Below are 14,101 nucleotides of genomic sequence, written 5' to 3' on the forward strand. Positions count from 1 at the left end.
AGAGGGAACAGAACTTGATATGGGAGAGAAACACAGAATCACCGACTCTCAGTGTTTTAAGGGACCTCAGAAGCCATTGAGATCAGTCCATGTTTTTTTAAATTAATTTATTTATTTTTAGTTTTCAGCATTCACTTTTATAAGATTTTGAGTTCTAAACTCAAGACCCCCTGCCCAAAGCCACCCGCAGTCTGATATGTGTTATACATGTATAATCATATTAAACATATTTCCACATTAGTCATGTTGTGAAAGAAGAATCAGAAGAAAGGGGGGAAACCATGAGAAAGAAAAAAAAGAGAGAGAAAATAATATGCTTTGATCTGCATTTGGATTCCATAGGATCTGGATAGCATTTTCCAACATGATTCTTTTGGAATTGTCTTAGATCATTGCATTGCTGAGAAGAGCTAAGTCTCTCAAAGGTGATCATCACACAATGTGGCTGTTACTTTGTACAATGTTCTGCTGGTTCTGCTCACTTTATTCAGCATCAGTTCATATAAATCTTTCCAAGTTTTTCTGAAATCTACCTGCTCATCATTTCTTATAGCACAATAGTATTCCATTACATTCATATACAGCAACTTATTCAGCCATTCCCCAATTGATGGACATCCCCTCAATTTCCAATTCTTTGCCACCACAAAAGAGCTGCCATAAATATTTTTGTACATATGGTTCCTTTCCCTTTTTCATGCTCTCTTTGGAGTACAGACCTAATAGTGGTATTGCTGGATCAAAGGGTATGCACAGTTTTATAGTCCTTTGGACATACTTCCAAATGGCTCTCCAGAATGGTTGGATCAGCTCACGACTCCACCAACAAGGCATTAGTGTTCCAATTTTCCTGCATCTTCTCCAATACTTCTCATTTTCCTGTTTTGTCATGTTAGCCAATCTGATAGGTGTAGTGTGCAGCTCATGTTTTATGGGATCTCAGAGACCTTCGAGTTTAGCTTAGACCTGACCAAGAATCCCTTCAGTTCACAGCCTGACTTGGCCACTGACTTGGCCACTGTGTGATCTTGGGAAAATCACTTCATCTTTCTGAGCCTCAGTTTCCTTATCTGTAAAATCAGGATGACACCTGCCCTACCTACCTCATGGTGTGGGGGTTGGGATAACCAAGTAAGGGGATGCATTTAAAGCTCTTTGGAGATTTTCAAGGATCCCCACTTAGAAGAGATTATTCCAATTCCTAGATCACCACCTTGTCTCTTGTCAGTCATTTTGCTTGGGATTTCCCCATTTCGAGGTCTACCGCTGCTGATATTACTGATATGTACCAGAAGTTGTTCTCACTGCTCATTAAAGCAGGACCTGTTGTGAGTTCTCTAATAATTGTTGGTATCTCTTTATCATTCTCAAATCTACAAGGCACACATATAATCTCATTATTTGATCCTTGTAACAACCCCCACAGGATCAGGAATTTAGGGCTATGAGGGACCTTGGAGACCACCAAGTCCAACTTATTTTATATGTAAGGAAACTTCAGCTCAGAAATGAAGTGACTTGTCCAAGGTTACCCAGGTACTAAGTGGCTGAGTCAGGGGTTGAGCCTGGATTATCTTGACTCTAAATCCAATGTCACTGCACTGTTTTACCTTATAAGGTGGGTACCATTTCACAGATTAGCAAACTGATACTCAGAAATGTCAACTATCTTTCGTAGGGTCCCCCAGACAGTCAATGTCAGAGGCAGGATTCAAACTGAGATCTCTTTGCCTCTAATCCAGCACTCTAGCCATTACATGTTCCCTTCACCATAAGGAATGCAAAGTTTCTGAAAGTTTTGTAAAACACAGTTTGTAAATGTTCTGGGGCCCAAATCCATGTCATTTTCTGTTGGGTTACCTAGTTTCTTGTTCCTTTGCTAATCTCTGCCATTTCTGCCGTTCTGCTTTCTGGAAGTTCCATCCTGGAGCTTCTAGTGCTGGGTTTCAACATGATTCTCTGATTCTATAATAAGAACGTTTTCTTTAAAACCACAAAGATCTAAAATCATTCGTGATTCTGATTTTCCATTGAAAGACAACGGTGCCCCCTGTGAGGGCTTTGTAGATCATTTGGAAAAAACCAACAACAATAACTGAAATGGGGACTATGATTCTGAATTTCCACGCAGGTCTGAGTTTGGTCACCCTTCTCTATCTTTGTAGGTTATCTAGAAACACTGTACAGAGCGAAGGCCCCTAACCCTGCGGAAAATCAGTCCTCCATTAATTCGTTTAATATACGCCCTTGGCATGGACTTCTTGTGGTCTGGAAAGGTTAACCAAATACACCCTTAAGAGTCAGGAAGGGCTACGATCAATGGCTCAAGGGAGGACTGAGCTTTGGCAAGGAGAACACACCTTTTTCCTCTGAGATCGTTAAGAGAAAAATGGGAGGAAAGCTATTGAGACGATTCTATGAGCAGGAACTGGAAGAATAATTCTCATGTACCTGGCACTGTGCTAAATGAAAAACGAGTCCCTGTCCTTGTCTGCCCTGGGGACAGAAAATGTGAAGTAAATACAAAGCACCACTAAGTTCGAACAAGTAATTTCAGGAACAAAAGAACACCAAGTTTGGGGGAATCAGGAAAGGTTTCACGTGGGCGGTGGCATTTGAGCTGTGCTTTGAAAGAAGATAGATAGTCTAAGAGGTGGAAGTTAGGAGTATATTCCAGACTTGGGGTGGGCAGCCAGTGCAAAGGTGGGAGCCAGAATGTTGTGTTTGGAGAAAGAGCATGAAAACTGAGCTGTAACAGAATGTGTGTGGAGGAGAATAATGAGAAAGATGACAAGAAAGGTAGGTAGGGGCCAGATCGTGGGAGGGTTTTTAAATGCCACACTGAGGATCTTGTACTTTATCCTAAAGCCATTAAAGTTTGGTTTTCTTAGTTTGGGGGAGGGCATCGTCAGTCACATCTGTGTTCTAGGAATGTCGCTTTGGTAGCTGTGTGCAGGATGGATTAGAGAGGGGAGAAAGCAGAAGCGGGGCCCCTCTTAGGAAGCTACTGTAATAATCTGCATGAGAGGTGATGAGGTCTGTTGGCTGTGTGAGCAGAGAGAAGGGGACACATTCAAGAGATGTTCTTGAGGTAGAAGCAATAAGACTTTGGGAGTAATCTGATACAGAGAATGAAAGAGAGTGGAGTCAAGGTTGACCCCAGGGTTGTGAACCTGGGTGCTTAGGTGGTGGCCACCTCAACAGAAATAAGTCTGGAGGATGGATTGGTTTTGCAGAGGATTGAATGCATTCTTTTTGGACAATGATGACTTTGGGATACCTAAAGAACCTCCAGTCAGAGATGCCAAGCGAGGAGCTGGGGATGCAAGACTGATCTTGAGAAGTGAGAGTGAAGTTTTATGTAGTGGTCTATGCTGGAAGGTCTTGATCTTGGTGAAGGGGGAGGTGAAAGGGACTGCCCGGCTTAATGAGAATGCCTGACTGCTCCAAAAATTGTTAACAAAGAAAAGCTAATCAGAGTGATTCTTTTACAATCCTCCATTTCATTTAGTTACTCATTTTTTGTTTTTTTATTTTCCAGGTCAGGGAACTACCCTAACAGTAGAATATCATTAATTCAGTCTGTCTGTCTACCTACCCACCTACCTACCAGTCTTTCATAGAGAGTTGGGAAAAGGGTCCATTGTGGCTTATTCTGTAGTTTGGGACCTTACTGACTTAGGGTAGAAACAATCAAATAGTGGGTAGTTACCACTAGCAGATCACTGGCCTTGGTCAGAAACCAAAGTAAAATGGGTACTAAATCATGCACAAAACATGAACAATTTTGATTATAAAAAATGTAAAAGTTTTCACACAGACAAATCTGATACGATAAAAATTAGAAGGGAAACAGGTAACTGAGAAAGAATCTTTGCAGCAAGTTTCTCTGATAAAGGGTCTATGGGAACTGATCCCAGATTTTTAAGAATTAAGAGCCGTTCCCCAATACATTAATGGTCAATGGTTATGAACAGAAAGTTTTCAAAAAGAGAAATCCATGTTATCAACAAACATGAGAAAATTGCTCTCAATCATTCATAATGACAGAAATGCAAATTAAAACAATTTTAAAATTCTACCTTACACCCATTACTGCTAAAAGTGGCAAAAAAGGAAAATGACGAATGTTGGAGGGGCTGTGGGAAAACAGGTACAGTAGTTGGTGGAGCTATGAAGTAGTCTGAGCATTCTGGAAGGGAATTTGGAATCATGCCCCCAAAGCTGTTAGAATGTGTATACCTTTTGACTCAGTGAGATTACTCCTGAGGCCTATACTCCAAAGGAATCAAAGAAAGAAGGAAAGGACCCATGTGAAAAATTTTTATAACAGTTCTTTCAATGGTAGCCCCAAATTGGAAATTAAAGGGCCTGTTCTCCTAATGCAGAACAGCTATATAATGAAGTATTATTATAGCAGAAGAAATTAGGAAGTGGCCAGTTTCAGAGGAAACTGGAAGACTTCGTATGAACTGATGCAGAATGAAGCGAGAAGAATCAAGACAACAATGTATATACAAAGTTAACAACATTATAGAGAAAAACAACCTTGAAAGATGTTAGAACTTCAATCTATACAATGATAAACCATGAGTCCAAAAGAATGAAGATGAAACATACTACTCACCCCGACAGAGGTGATCAACTTAAAATGCGGAAAGAGACATTTTCAAACATGGCTAATATAGGAATTTGTTTTGCCGGGCTATGCAGTTATATATTGAAGGTTGGTTTTTTGTTGGTTTTTTTTTTGCTCATTGGGAGTTGGGGATAGTAGGAGAGAGACAGATTAATATTTTTAATGAAAAGAAAAGAAAATAGATATTATGATATACTGATAGATGCAGAAGCATGATTCTGACTGCATAGACCAGAGGTCTGACTTGTAGCTTTCAATCACAGAGGAGTGTTTGCTTTAAGGCAATTTCATCCAACACCTCTGGCCTGCATCCTGCTTACTGTTATGATCTGTGAATGACTCATGGGAAAAGTCAAATTTGGAGGTCCTGGAAGTGTTCTTTTCTACCCTGAGCCCCATTCTCTCTTACCCACTTTCAATATACTTGTACTACCCAAACCTCACAAGGCTGCTGTAAGGAAAGCACTTTGTAAATGCTAAAGCATTGTAAAGAAGTGAATTGTTGTTTCTGTTGTCACTGTTACCACTGTCCCCAACTGCTTCCTGAATGGCACGATGAATGTGGGAGACTTCACATCACTTCTGTTGAGTGCTGGACAGAGTCAGGAAGACCAGGATTTGAATCCTACCTTATGCATTTAGTAGCTGTATGACCATGTGCAAGGCCCTTGACTTCTTTGATTCTCAGTTTTCTCATCTGTACAATGGGGATAAAAATATCTGTCATTGTCACCTTACTGGTGTTAGGCTCAACTGAGATAATGTATGTAAAATGCTTTGTGAACTTTTAAAATTATTATATAATACCAATAATAAAAATAAGCGCTAACATTTATATAGTACCTTAAGCAAAACACTTCGCAAATATTATCTTAATTAAAATTAGCATCTAATTTAATCCTCACAACAACCCTAAGCGCTAAGTGCTGTCATTATCCCCATTTTTTTACAGTTGAGAAAACTGAAGCAGACAGAAGTTAAGTGACTTGCCCAGGGTCACATAGCTAATAAGCGTCTGAGGCTGGATTTGAACTCAGTGGGTCTTGATTTCAGATCCAGTGCTCTACCCACCATGCTACCTTGTTGTTGTTGTTCAGTTGTTTCATTCATGTCCGACTCTTCGTGACCCCATTTGGGGTTTTCTTGGCAAAGATCCTGGAGCGGTTTGCCATTTCCTTCTCCAACTCATTTTACAGATGAGGAAACTGAGGCAAACATGGTGAAGTGATTTGGCCAGGGTCACACAGCTATGAAGTGACTGAGGCCAGATTTGAACTTGGGTCTTCATGACTCCAGGCGCAGCTCTCCATCTACTGAGCCCCTACTTGTCACCTAAATGTCAGCTACCCTCCCTTCCTTTCAGTAAGGATGTGGGGGAATGTCGCATATATCACCAAGCATGCTCACTACAACCTTCAGTTTTGTCCATTTTTCTTTGTTATAACAAAAGGTTCATTTGGGTAGAGGGCAGTATGTCTGTAAGAAAGTGTGAGTAAAAACAGAAGACATCAATACAACTTATTTTCAAAGTGAATGTCAGATGGCTATAGTGGCACATACCTCTAATCTGTGCTACTGAGGAGGCTGAGGCTTGTGGATTGCTTGAGCTCAGGAACTGTGAAATGCAATCAAGTAAGTGAACGGCCGTTGAATTTCTAGCCAGAGGAGGAGCTGAGGAAGACCCATTCTCAAAAAAAAGAGTCAGATATATTATTATTCTTTAGGACAATATAATTTGCAAACCTGTGACATAGTTCAATATAGGAATTGATCATTGTAGATCATTGTAATATACAAGAAATAAAATTAATTTTAAAAAGGACAACCTCTCTCAGAGCACAAAAAATCATCCTTTCTTACCAAATTTACTTAGCCCACTTATTTGCTGTCCTTTGACTTCCCAATATGATCTCCTCAAAAATCTAGAAGACGGGGGCAGCTAGGTGGCGCAGTCAGTAGAGCTCTGTCCTTGGAGTCAGGACCTGAGTTCCAATCTGGCATCAGACACTTGACACACTTACTGGCTGTGTGACCTTGGGCAAGGCACTTAACTCCAATTGCCCTGCCTTCCCCCCTCCAAGGAAAAAAAAAACAATAAAAAAATCTAGAAGACAGAAAATGTGCTCTCCAGATTTTATCATCAGATTGGAAAATTTTAAGCTGGAAACTTTTTAGGCCAAATTAACACTGCAGCTGAAAGCACTGAATATGAGAGACTGACCTTGGCATCATCACTGGACCTAAGTTCAAATCTCAGTTTTGTCACATACTATGTATGTGGCCTTAGATAAGAGTCATTTCCTCTTTTGAGGCCTCAGTTTCCTCATCCGTAAAATAACTGGGCTTGGACTAGATGGCCTCTGAGGTCCCTTTCAGCTCTAGAGCTAAGATCTGATGATCTCACCACCCATGGGATGTTACGGTATGGCTATCAGTATCCCTAGTCAAAGGGAGTGACTGAAGGGGAAATTTTGAAAAAGTGTCCCTGTACTAATCCCATATTTTCTGGACAGAATCTGTCCTCCTTAGTCTATAAGAATAACCAAGGTAACTGTTAATATTAAAGAAGAAAAGAAAAAGAAAGAAAAATTGTTCCTGATTGTTTCTCTAATTACACCTCTTATGGCATAAAAAACCCAACAAGTAAAAGCTGGGAAAAAAAAATTTGAAGGCGATGTTGTTTTGCAGATGTTACTTTGAAGTGTTTTATTTTTCAAATTTAAAAAGTGCACATTTTAGGTAGTTCCAAGCTAGCGATCATGCCCAGGCAAACCACTTAGCAAATCGTTGCTGGAAAACTGGGCGTTTGTACCATCTAGTGGTGCATCTCCATATAACTACCTAGAAATGGCTAATCCATCTGGTTTACAAGTGGATGAAAAATGTCATTTGACTAGACCATGCTCTGCAGTTAGATGGACAACCCACTGAGCTGGTCCGTCAGTGTCTAGGCCTCGGACAGACACTGTGGGTAGACAGTGATGAAGACCTAGAATTGAAGAGGAGGAGCAGAGTTGGCTGGATTGCTCTTGGGAAAAGCTGTAGTTTCTTGAATGACTATAAGCTTCTCCTAACAGAGGCTCATCTTTGGGTCTAGCTTAGTAATGGAAGATTTCAGTTCTGGAGTTGATAATTAGAGTTCAAGCCAAACCCCTGAGAGGAAAGAGCTCTGTGCTCCCTGCCAGCCCTTGACCCTACCATTAACCATGTCATCAAAGAAAAAGGACCAGTAGGAGACAACACATCCATCCCAGAGCATAGAGAGTCATACCAAGGACGGAAAGGGACGAATGTAGCACAGATGGGTGCAGGAAGAAGCAATTTCAAGCCATGAAACCCTTTGAACTAGAAAAGAGTGCTGGTTAGGGACCGGAGAATGGACTTTCAGTAACACACAATTGTGAGCGTACCCTTTAGCCACACAAGTTCTCTATACAGTGCCTCACTACCATAGTTGTTGTCATTGTGTTGTTTAGTTATTTCAGTCATGGCCCCATTTGGGGTTTTCTGGGCAAAGATGTTGGAGTAGTTTGCCATTTCCTTCTCCAACTCATTTTACAGATGAGGAAACTGAGGCAAACAGGATGAAGTGACTTGCCCAGAGTCACACAGCTAAGAAGTGTCTGAGAATGGATTTGAACTCAGGAAGATGAGTCTTCCTGACTCCAGGCCTGGAATTCTAGCCACTCTAGCACCACCAAGCTACCATAGTAATATAAGTTCAAGCCTATTCTTCCCCTGAACTCTGTACTTGTGGGAGAATGTGCACTATCATTTTCTGGGGAAAAAGATTTGTATCTTTGCTAAGAAACCCCCTACTTGTGTCATGGAGTCAGACAAAATTGAACAACAACAACAACAACATATTCTGGCCATGAGAAACAGCATAAACAAAAGCCCAGAGGTGGGAGATGGGAAAGAGTAAACAGGCCAGGTAGGCTGGAACACAGAGCATACCATAGGGACTAATAGGGAATAAGCCTATAAGGTGTAGGTTAGAGCCAGATTGGGAAGGACTCTAAATGCCAAACAGAAGAATTTCTGTTTTGCCCTGAGGCAAGAGGGAGGCAAGGAGGCCCACAACTTTCCAGTGAGTGAAGGAGAGCCACTATTATTACCCCCCTTTCACAGATGAGAAAACTAAGGCTGAGAGAATGTGACAGTAATTCACAAAACTTGGTTTGCCCAGGTATGGTGATGGCCAACGAGAAACTCACATCCTGATCCCACACAACCTTTTCTTTATTTCTTTTTTGTTTGTTTGTTTTCAAGCTTTTTATTTTAAACCTTGTTAAAAATGCTCCCAGATTCTTTAATGAGTTTTACTGAGAGAAAGCTCACGAATGTTCTCTCACACCGTTCGATATTTCTACCCCAGGCAGGAATCGATACTAACTTTTCAATACCTCAGCAAGAGGCAATTTTGTCCGTGTGGGCTCCCTCTCTGCCAATGTAGCTCGTGCTTCCTCTTTACCTCTCATGGACTTTAACGCATCACTGAGCCTCCAAAAAGCCTCCTCCGCACCATGAGGATGCATCCGAGGGAGATTTCTTTGTGCTTCTTAGCACAGTCTGTAGCATATAGTAGGTGCTTACTCAATGCTCATAATAATAGTTCCCATGTCTATACCACTAGACAATGTGCAGAGTGCTTTCTTAACAATACCCCTGAGGGGGAGGTAGTGAAGCATTTTTGTCTCTGTGTTACAGATGAAGAAGCGGAAGCTCAGAAAGGCCAGGCTATTTGCCATAATCACCATTTTCAGGTCACCCCACTTTTCCCACTCTGTTATACTGTTTCTAGTTGGACATCTAGGCCAGCCTGGACATGAGCAGGAATCTCTTCTGCATCTCAGTTGTTGAGAAGACTTTCCTTACACTAAAGCCCCAAATCTGCTTCTCTATAGTTTCCACCCCGTGTTTCTAGCTCTGCCCTTTGGATGGTACATTGGCTAGCGCACTAGACTTGGAGTCAGGAAAACCTGAGCTCAAATCCTGCCTCAGATACTTACTTAGCTGAGTGACTTCAGGTGAGTCACCTAACTTCGCTTAGCCTCAGTTTTCCCATCTGTAAAATGGGGGTAGTAATAGTATTTACCTCCCAGGGTGGTTGTGAAGCTCAAATGAAATAAGGTATGTAAAGTGCTTTGCAAACGTGAAAGTGCTACCTCAATATGGGTTAATACTACTGCTAAGCGTAATCCCTCTTTGATATATTTAGATAGCTGTCATATCTCTCCTAATTCTTCTCTTCTTCAGGTTAAACATCCTCAGTTCCTTCAACAAATGCACATATGGCATAAATTGGAACCCCTTAACCACCCCAGTTGCCCTCCTCTAGACTTTCCTAACTGACTAACGACCTTCAAATTTGCTGCCCAGAAATGAGCAGAGGACATTGGAACTGTCACCTCCTTGGTCCTGAACTGTCTGCCTCTCTTCCTGGGGGCTACAGCTGCATTTTGGAGCTGAACTATCCCACTGTTGACTTGTAACAAGCGTTCAATTCACCAAGACTCCCGGGTCTTTCTTTTTCCAATGAAGGTGTTCTCTAGTCACATCTGCCGTCTCACTACTTGCAGTGGAAGGGGATTCTTTTGGACCTCAAGCATAAGACTTTATTTTTTAATCTCTATTAAATTGCATCTTATTATCTTCACTCCAACATTCCAGCCTACCTAGATCCTTTTAGGTCCTGTCATCTACAATAAAGTAAATTGCTCCTCATTATTCTAGTCACCCCAGTAGAGTACTAACCCATTTATGACAATCCCATGAACTGATACAGTTGTTTTCTTACAAAAAGCTCAGAGCTATTACAGTCTGATGACAAGCATATGCTACGTGCCAGACATTGTACTCCATTTCGATGAGTATTTAGAGCTTCGGAACCCCAGCCTCTGAGATAGAAGAAGGGGGAGTTCCTGGATAGAGTGATCCAAGAATGCCGCTTTCTGGAGAGAGAAGCAGAATTTACTGGTAGCACCAGCTTCAGGTTACCTCCCCTAGCAAACCCAAATCCAAAATTTCTAGGACCCAGATTTCCAGAGAGAAGAAGGGAAGTACCTGTCTGGGAAGTACCAGTCTCTTGGAGAGAAAAAGAGGATCACACAGGTGGTTCCTTAAAAAATGGGAATATACCAGCAAGGGACTAAATCCACAATATAGGGGAACAAGGAACCTGGATTTCTCTTTTCGCCCTTATTATGAACTATTTGGACAGCACAGGTTTAATGGAAAATGGAGGGTAGCAATCTCTAACAATCCTAAGTTTCTTTCCTGGGGAATCCAAGACCTCAGGGTTATATCATAAGATTGGATACCTTCAAACGTTAAAGCACTATATAGATGCTGGTGTGAAAGTAAGATTCACTGGGAGGATAGAAAGTTGTCCTACAACCCCAAATAATTTCCTTTCCAAAGGGAATCTAAACTATAGGGTGGTGCTATAAGTCTGGAGGGTTATAAGGCCCCAAAGGAAATCAGGACTCATCATAGAGAAAGAAAGGAATTGTTTGTTTCTGGGCTACTGAAAGTCTTTTGTGTGTTTTCCTTGTTTTTAAGAGTGGGATCAGGGCTGTTACATACAAGGTATATACTATAAGCTTGATTGCTTGTACAGGATCTACAGACTCTTTTACCTAGACATGAACTATATTTGAACCATAGTCTGAGATTTCCCAAGGGCAATTCCAGGAATATGAGCCAAAGAGTTATGATTTGGGGGCTATCTCTAAGACTGAATTAAACTCATATAAGCTCAGAGCTTGGAGGTGCTGGGCCATAGGTTATAATCTTATGGGAGCCTCCCAACAAATCTGTGGAGTAAATACTTCAAGTATCATTTTTCCTATTAGCACCGCTAAAGAAATTGAGGCTCAGAGCAGTTAAATGACTTACCCATGGTCATAAAGCTAGTGCCAAAAGAGGTGGGATTAGAACCCAAGTCTCTCCTGACCCCAGCTCCCGTATTCTTTCTACTACTACAACACATCTCAGACAGTCTGCCAATGGAGGACTTGGAGAAATCCTTTTCATCCCAAAATGGTAACTGTAATGTTGTGATACATAAGAGTCCAAACTAGAAGTGAATTTATGTTATGCTACAAAGTGGTCGTAGTACTGTTTCTAGACCTGTCTTAGTGATGTAAGTGAGAGCAGTCTCTTGCTCAAGGCTCCTTCCCAACTCTCCTATTTGGCATTTGAAGCCCTTCCACACTCTGGCAGCAGCCTTTGTTTCCAGGTGACTTCCACTTTGCTTCCCCCTTCACCCCCAGGCTGGCCCATTTGCCGCTCCCCATACATAACATTCCTTCTTCCATTCTTCCATTTCTGGGCCTTTGTAGAGGCTCCAACGCCCTCACGATTCATCTTGCTTGCTTGGAATCCCTACCATTCAAGGCTCAGCTCAACTGTTACCTCCCATACAGGGCCTTTCTTGGTCTCAATTGTTAGTCCTTTCTCCCAAAAAAAGGAAGAACCCAAGTATTGGAAAATGGCTGAACAAACAAACAAATTGTGGTAAACCTGAAAATCATCATCATCATCATCGTCACTAGCACTTTACAAAAAATACTCCAGTGTTCCCAATAGTTGACCTCTACGATGAAATATTATTTCATTTTTATCTTATCCTGCTCAATTTTCTATTCTTTGTGTACATTTTACAGTGTACATAGTGGTTGCTACAGTAGCTCATGTATATACTTTATAAATAAGCAAATATACATATAGTATATATGTACATTTTTTACTAATGGAGGAGGAGATGAAAAGAGTTGGCGCCCCCTGCCTTCCACCAGGCTACCTCCCCATGATGGTGTGCAGTAGGGAAAGGCAATGTCTTCAGCTTGAAAGCAGCTTCTTGAGATCAAGCAGAAACCTGCTTGCCAATGTATTCCCCTTTCTTCTCAGCTTGGAGATTCATTAAACCAAAGAATTAAATCACCAGGCTCATCTGTTAGGATTCTCGAACCTTCATTTCATCTTAAACAAACAAACAAACAACCCACGCCATGGAGCAGATGTTTGCTTTCTGTAGCTCATCAGCAACCCAGCTCACAGCATAAACATTAGCAATCCCCATATTCACCACAACAGACTGCTTGGAGATGCATTGTGCGAGAAAGGTATTTAAATATGCTGTCGAGTTAACACTTCACATTTTCAAATTGAATGCAGAAAACTTAATGTAATTCAAACAAACAGGTACGAAGCACCTACTGCTTCCTGGCACTGTTCTGGGTGCTAGAGATGCAAAGACAAAGCACCAAATAGTCCCAGACCTTCAGGAGCTTGCTGCCCATTGGTGACGGGATCTTTGCTGACCTTTATAGACTTGAATATTTCTAGCAACATTTTGTCTTTCTTTCTTTTTGTGGTAGCAAGAGACTGGAAACAAACTGGGCGCCCTGGGATCGGAGAATGGCTAAACAAATTGGGGCATGTGAATGTTATGGAATATTACTGTGCCATAAGAAACAGTGAATAGAGGGAATTTAGAAAAGCATGAAAAGAGGCAGAATGAATTGAGCAGGAAGGGGACTGAAATAATGGAAAGCACAATAACTCTAAAACAAAGCTAAAGGGAATGACTTCAATGACCAATCTCAACCCTAGGGAATATTTCTTTCTTCTTTCAGTAGCCTGGAGGGGGAGTAGACAGTGAGTATGGAATGATTGCTACACTGTGGGACAGTTGTTGTGTCCTGTGGTTTGGGTTAATGGTTTTCTGTTAGCAGAGGGAAAGGACTGGGCTACTCTTTGAATGTGCGTATGTGGTGGCAATGGGTGGGCCGGGGAGGTGGGGTGGGGCTGGGGTCAGATACAGGAAGGGAGGCAGATCCAGAAATGATTGTGATATAAAAACATAAAGCATCACTGACATTTCTTAACAGCCCTGGATTTGGGGCAGAGGACCTGGGATGACACCCTGGTTTTGCCACTTACCACGTGTGTGACCAGATTTAACCTCTTGAGTTTCAGCTTTCTCCTCTGTAGGATGACTGTTTGTTGTTGTTGTTCAGTCATGTCTGACTCTCTGTGACCCCATTTGGGGTTTTCTTGGCAAAGATCCTAGAGTGGTTGGCCATTTCCTTCTCTAGCTCATCTTACAGATGGGTGAGGAAACTGAGGCAAACAAGGTGAAGTGACTTGTCCAGTCACACAGCTAGTAAGTGTCTGAGGTGAAATTTGAACTCAGATCTCCTGATTCTAGGTCCTGTGCTCTATCCACTGAACCACCTAGCTGCCCCTGTAAAATGACTAAATGACATCTAAGGTACCTCGGAGCTCTATAGGCCAAAGAGCCTACAGCCTGAGTTTGAATTCTGACTCTGCTCCTCACTCCCTGTGAGACTGGGAGGTTTCACCTCCAGGGGCCTGAGTTTTCTCATCTCTACAATAAAGGAGCTAGACTCAGTGATTGTTCATATCCACACACATCCTGTGACCTCCTGGATT

Source organism: Trichosurus vulpecula, chromosome X (genome assembly GCF_011100635.1).
Source record: "Trichosurus vulpecula isolate mTriVul1 chromosome X, mTriVul1.pri, whole genome shotgun sequence".
NCBI lineage: Eukaryota > Metazoa > Chordata > Mammalia > Diprotodontia > Phalangeridae > Trichosurus > Trichosurus vulpecula.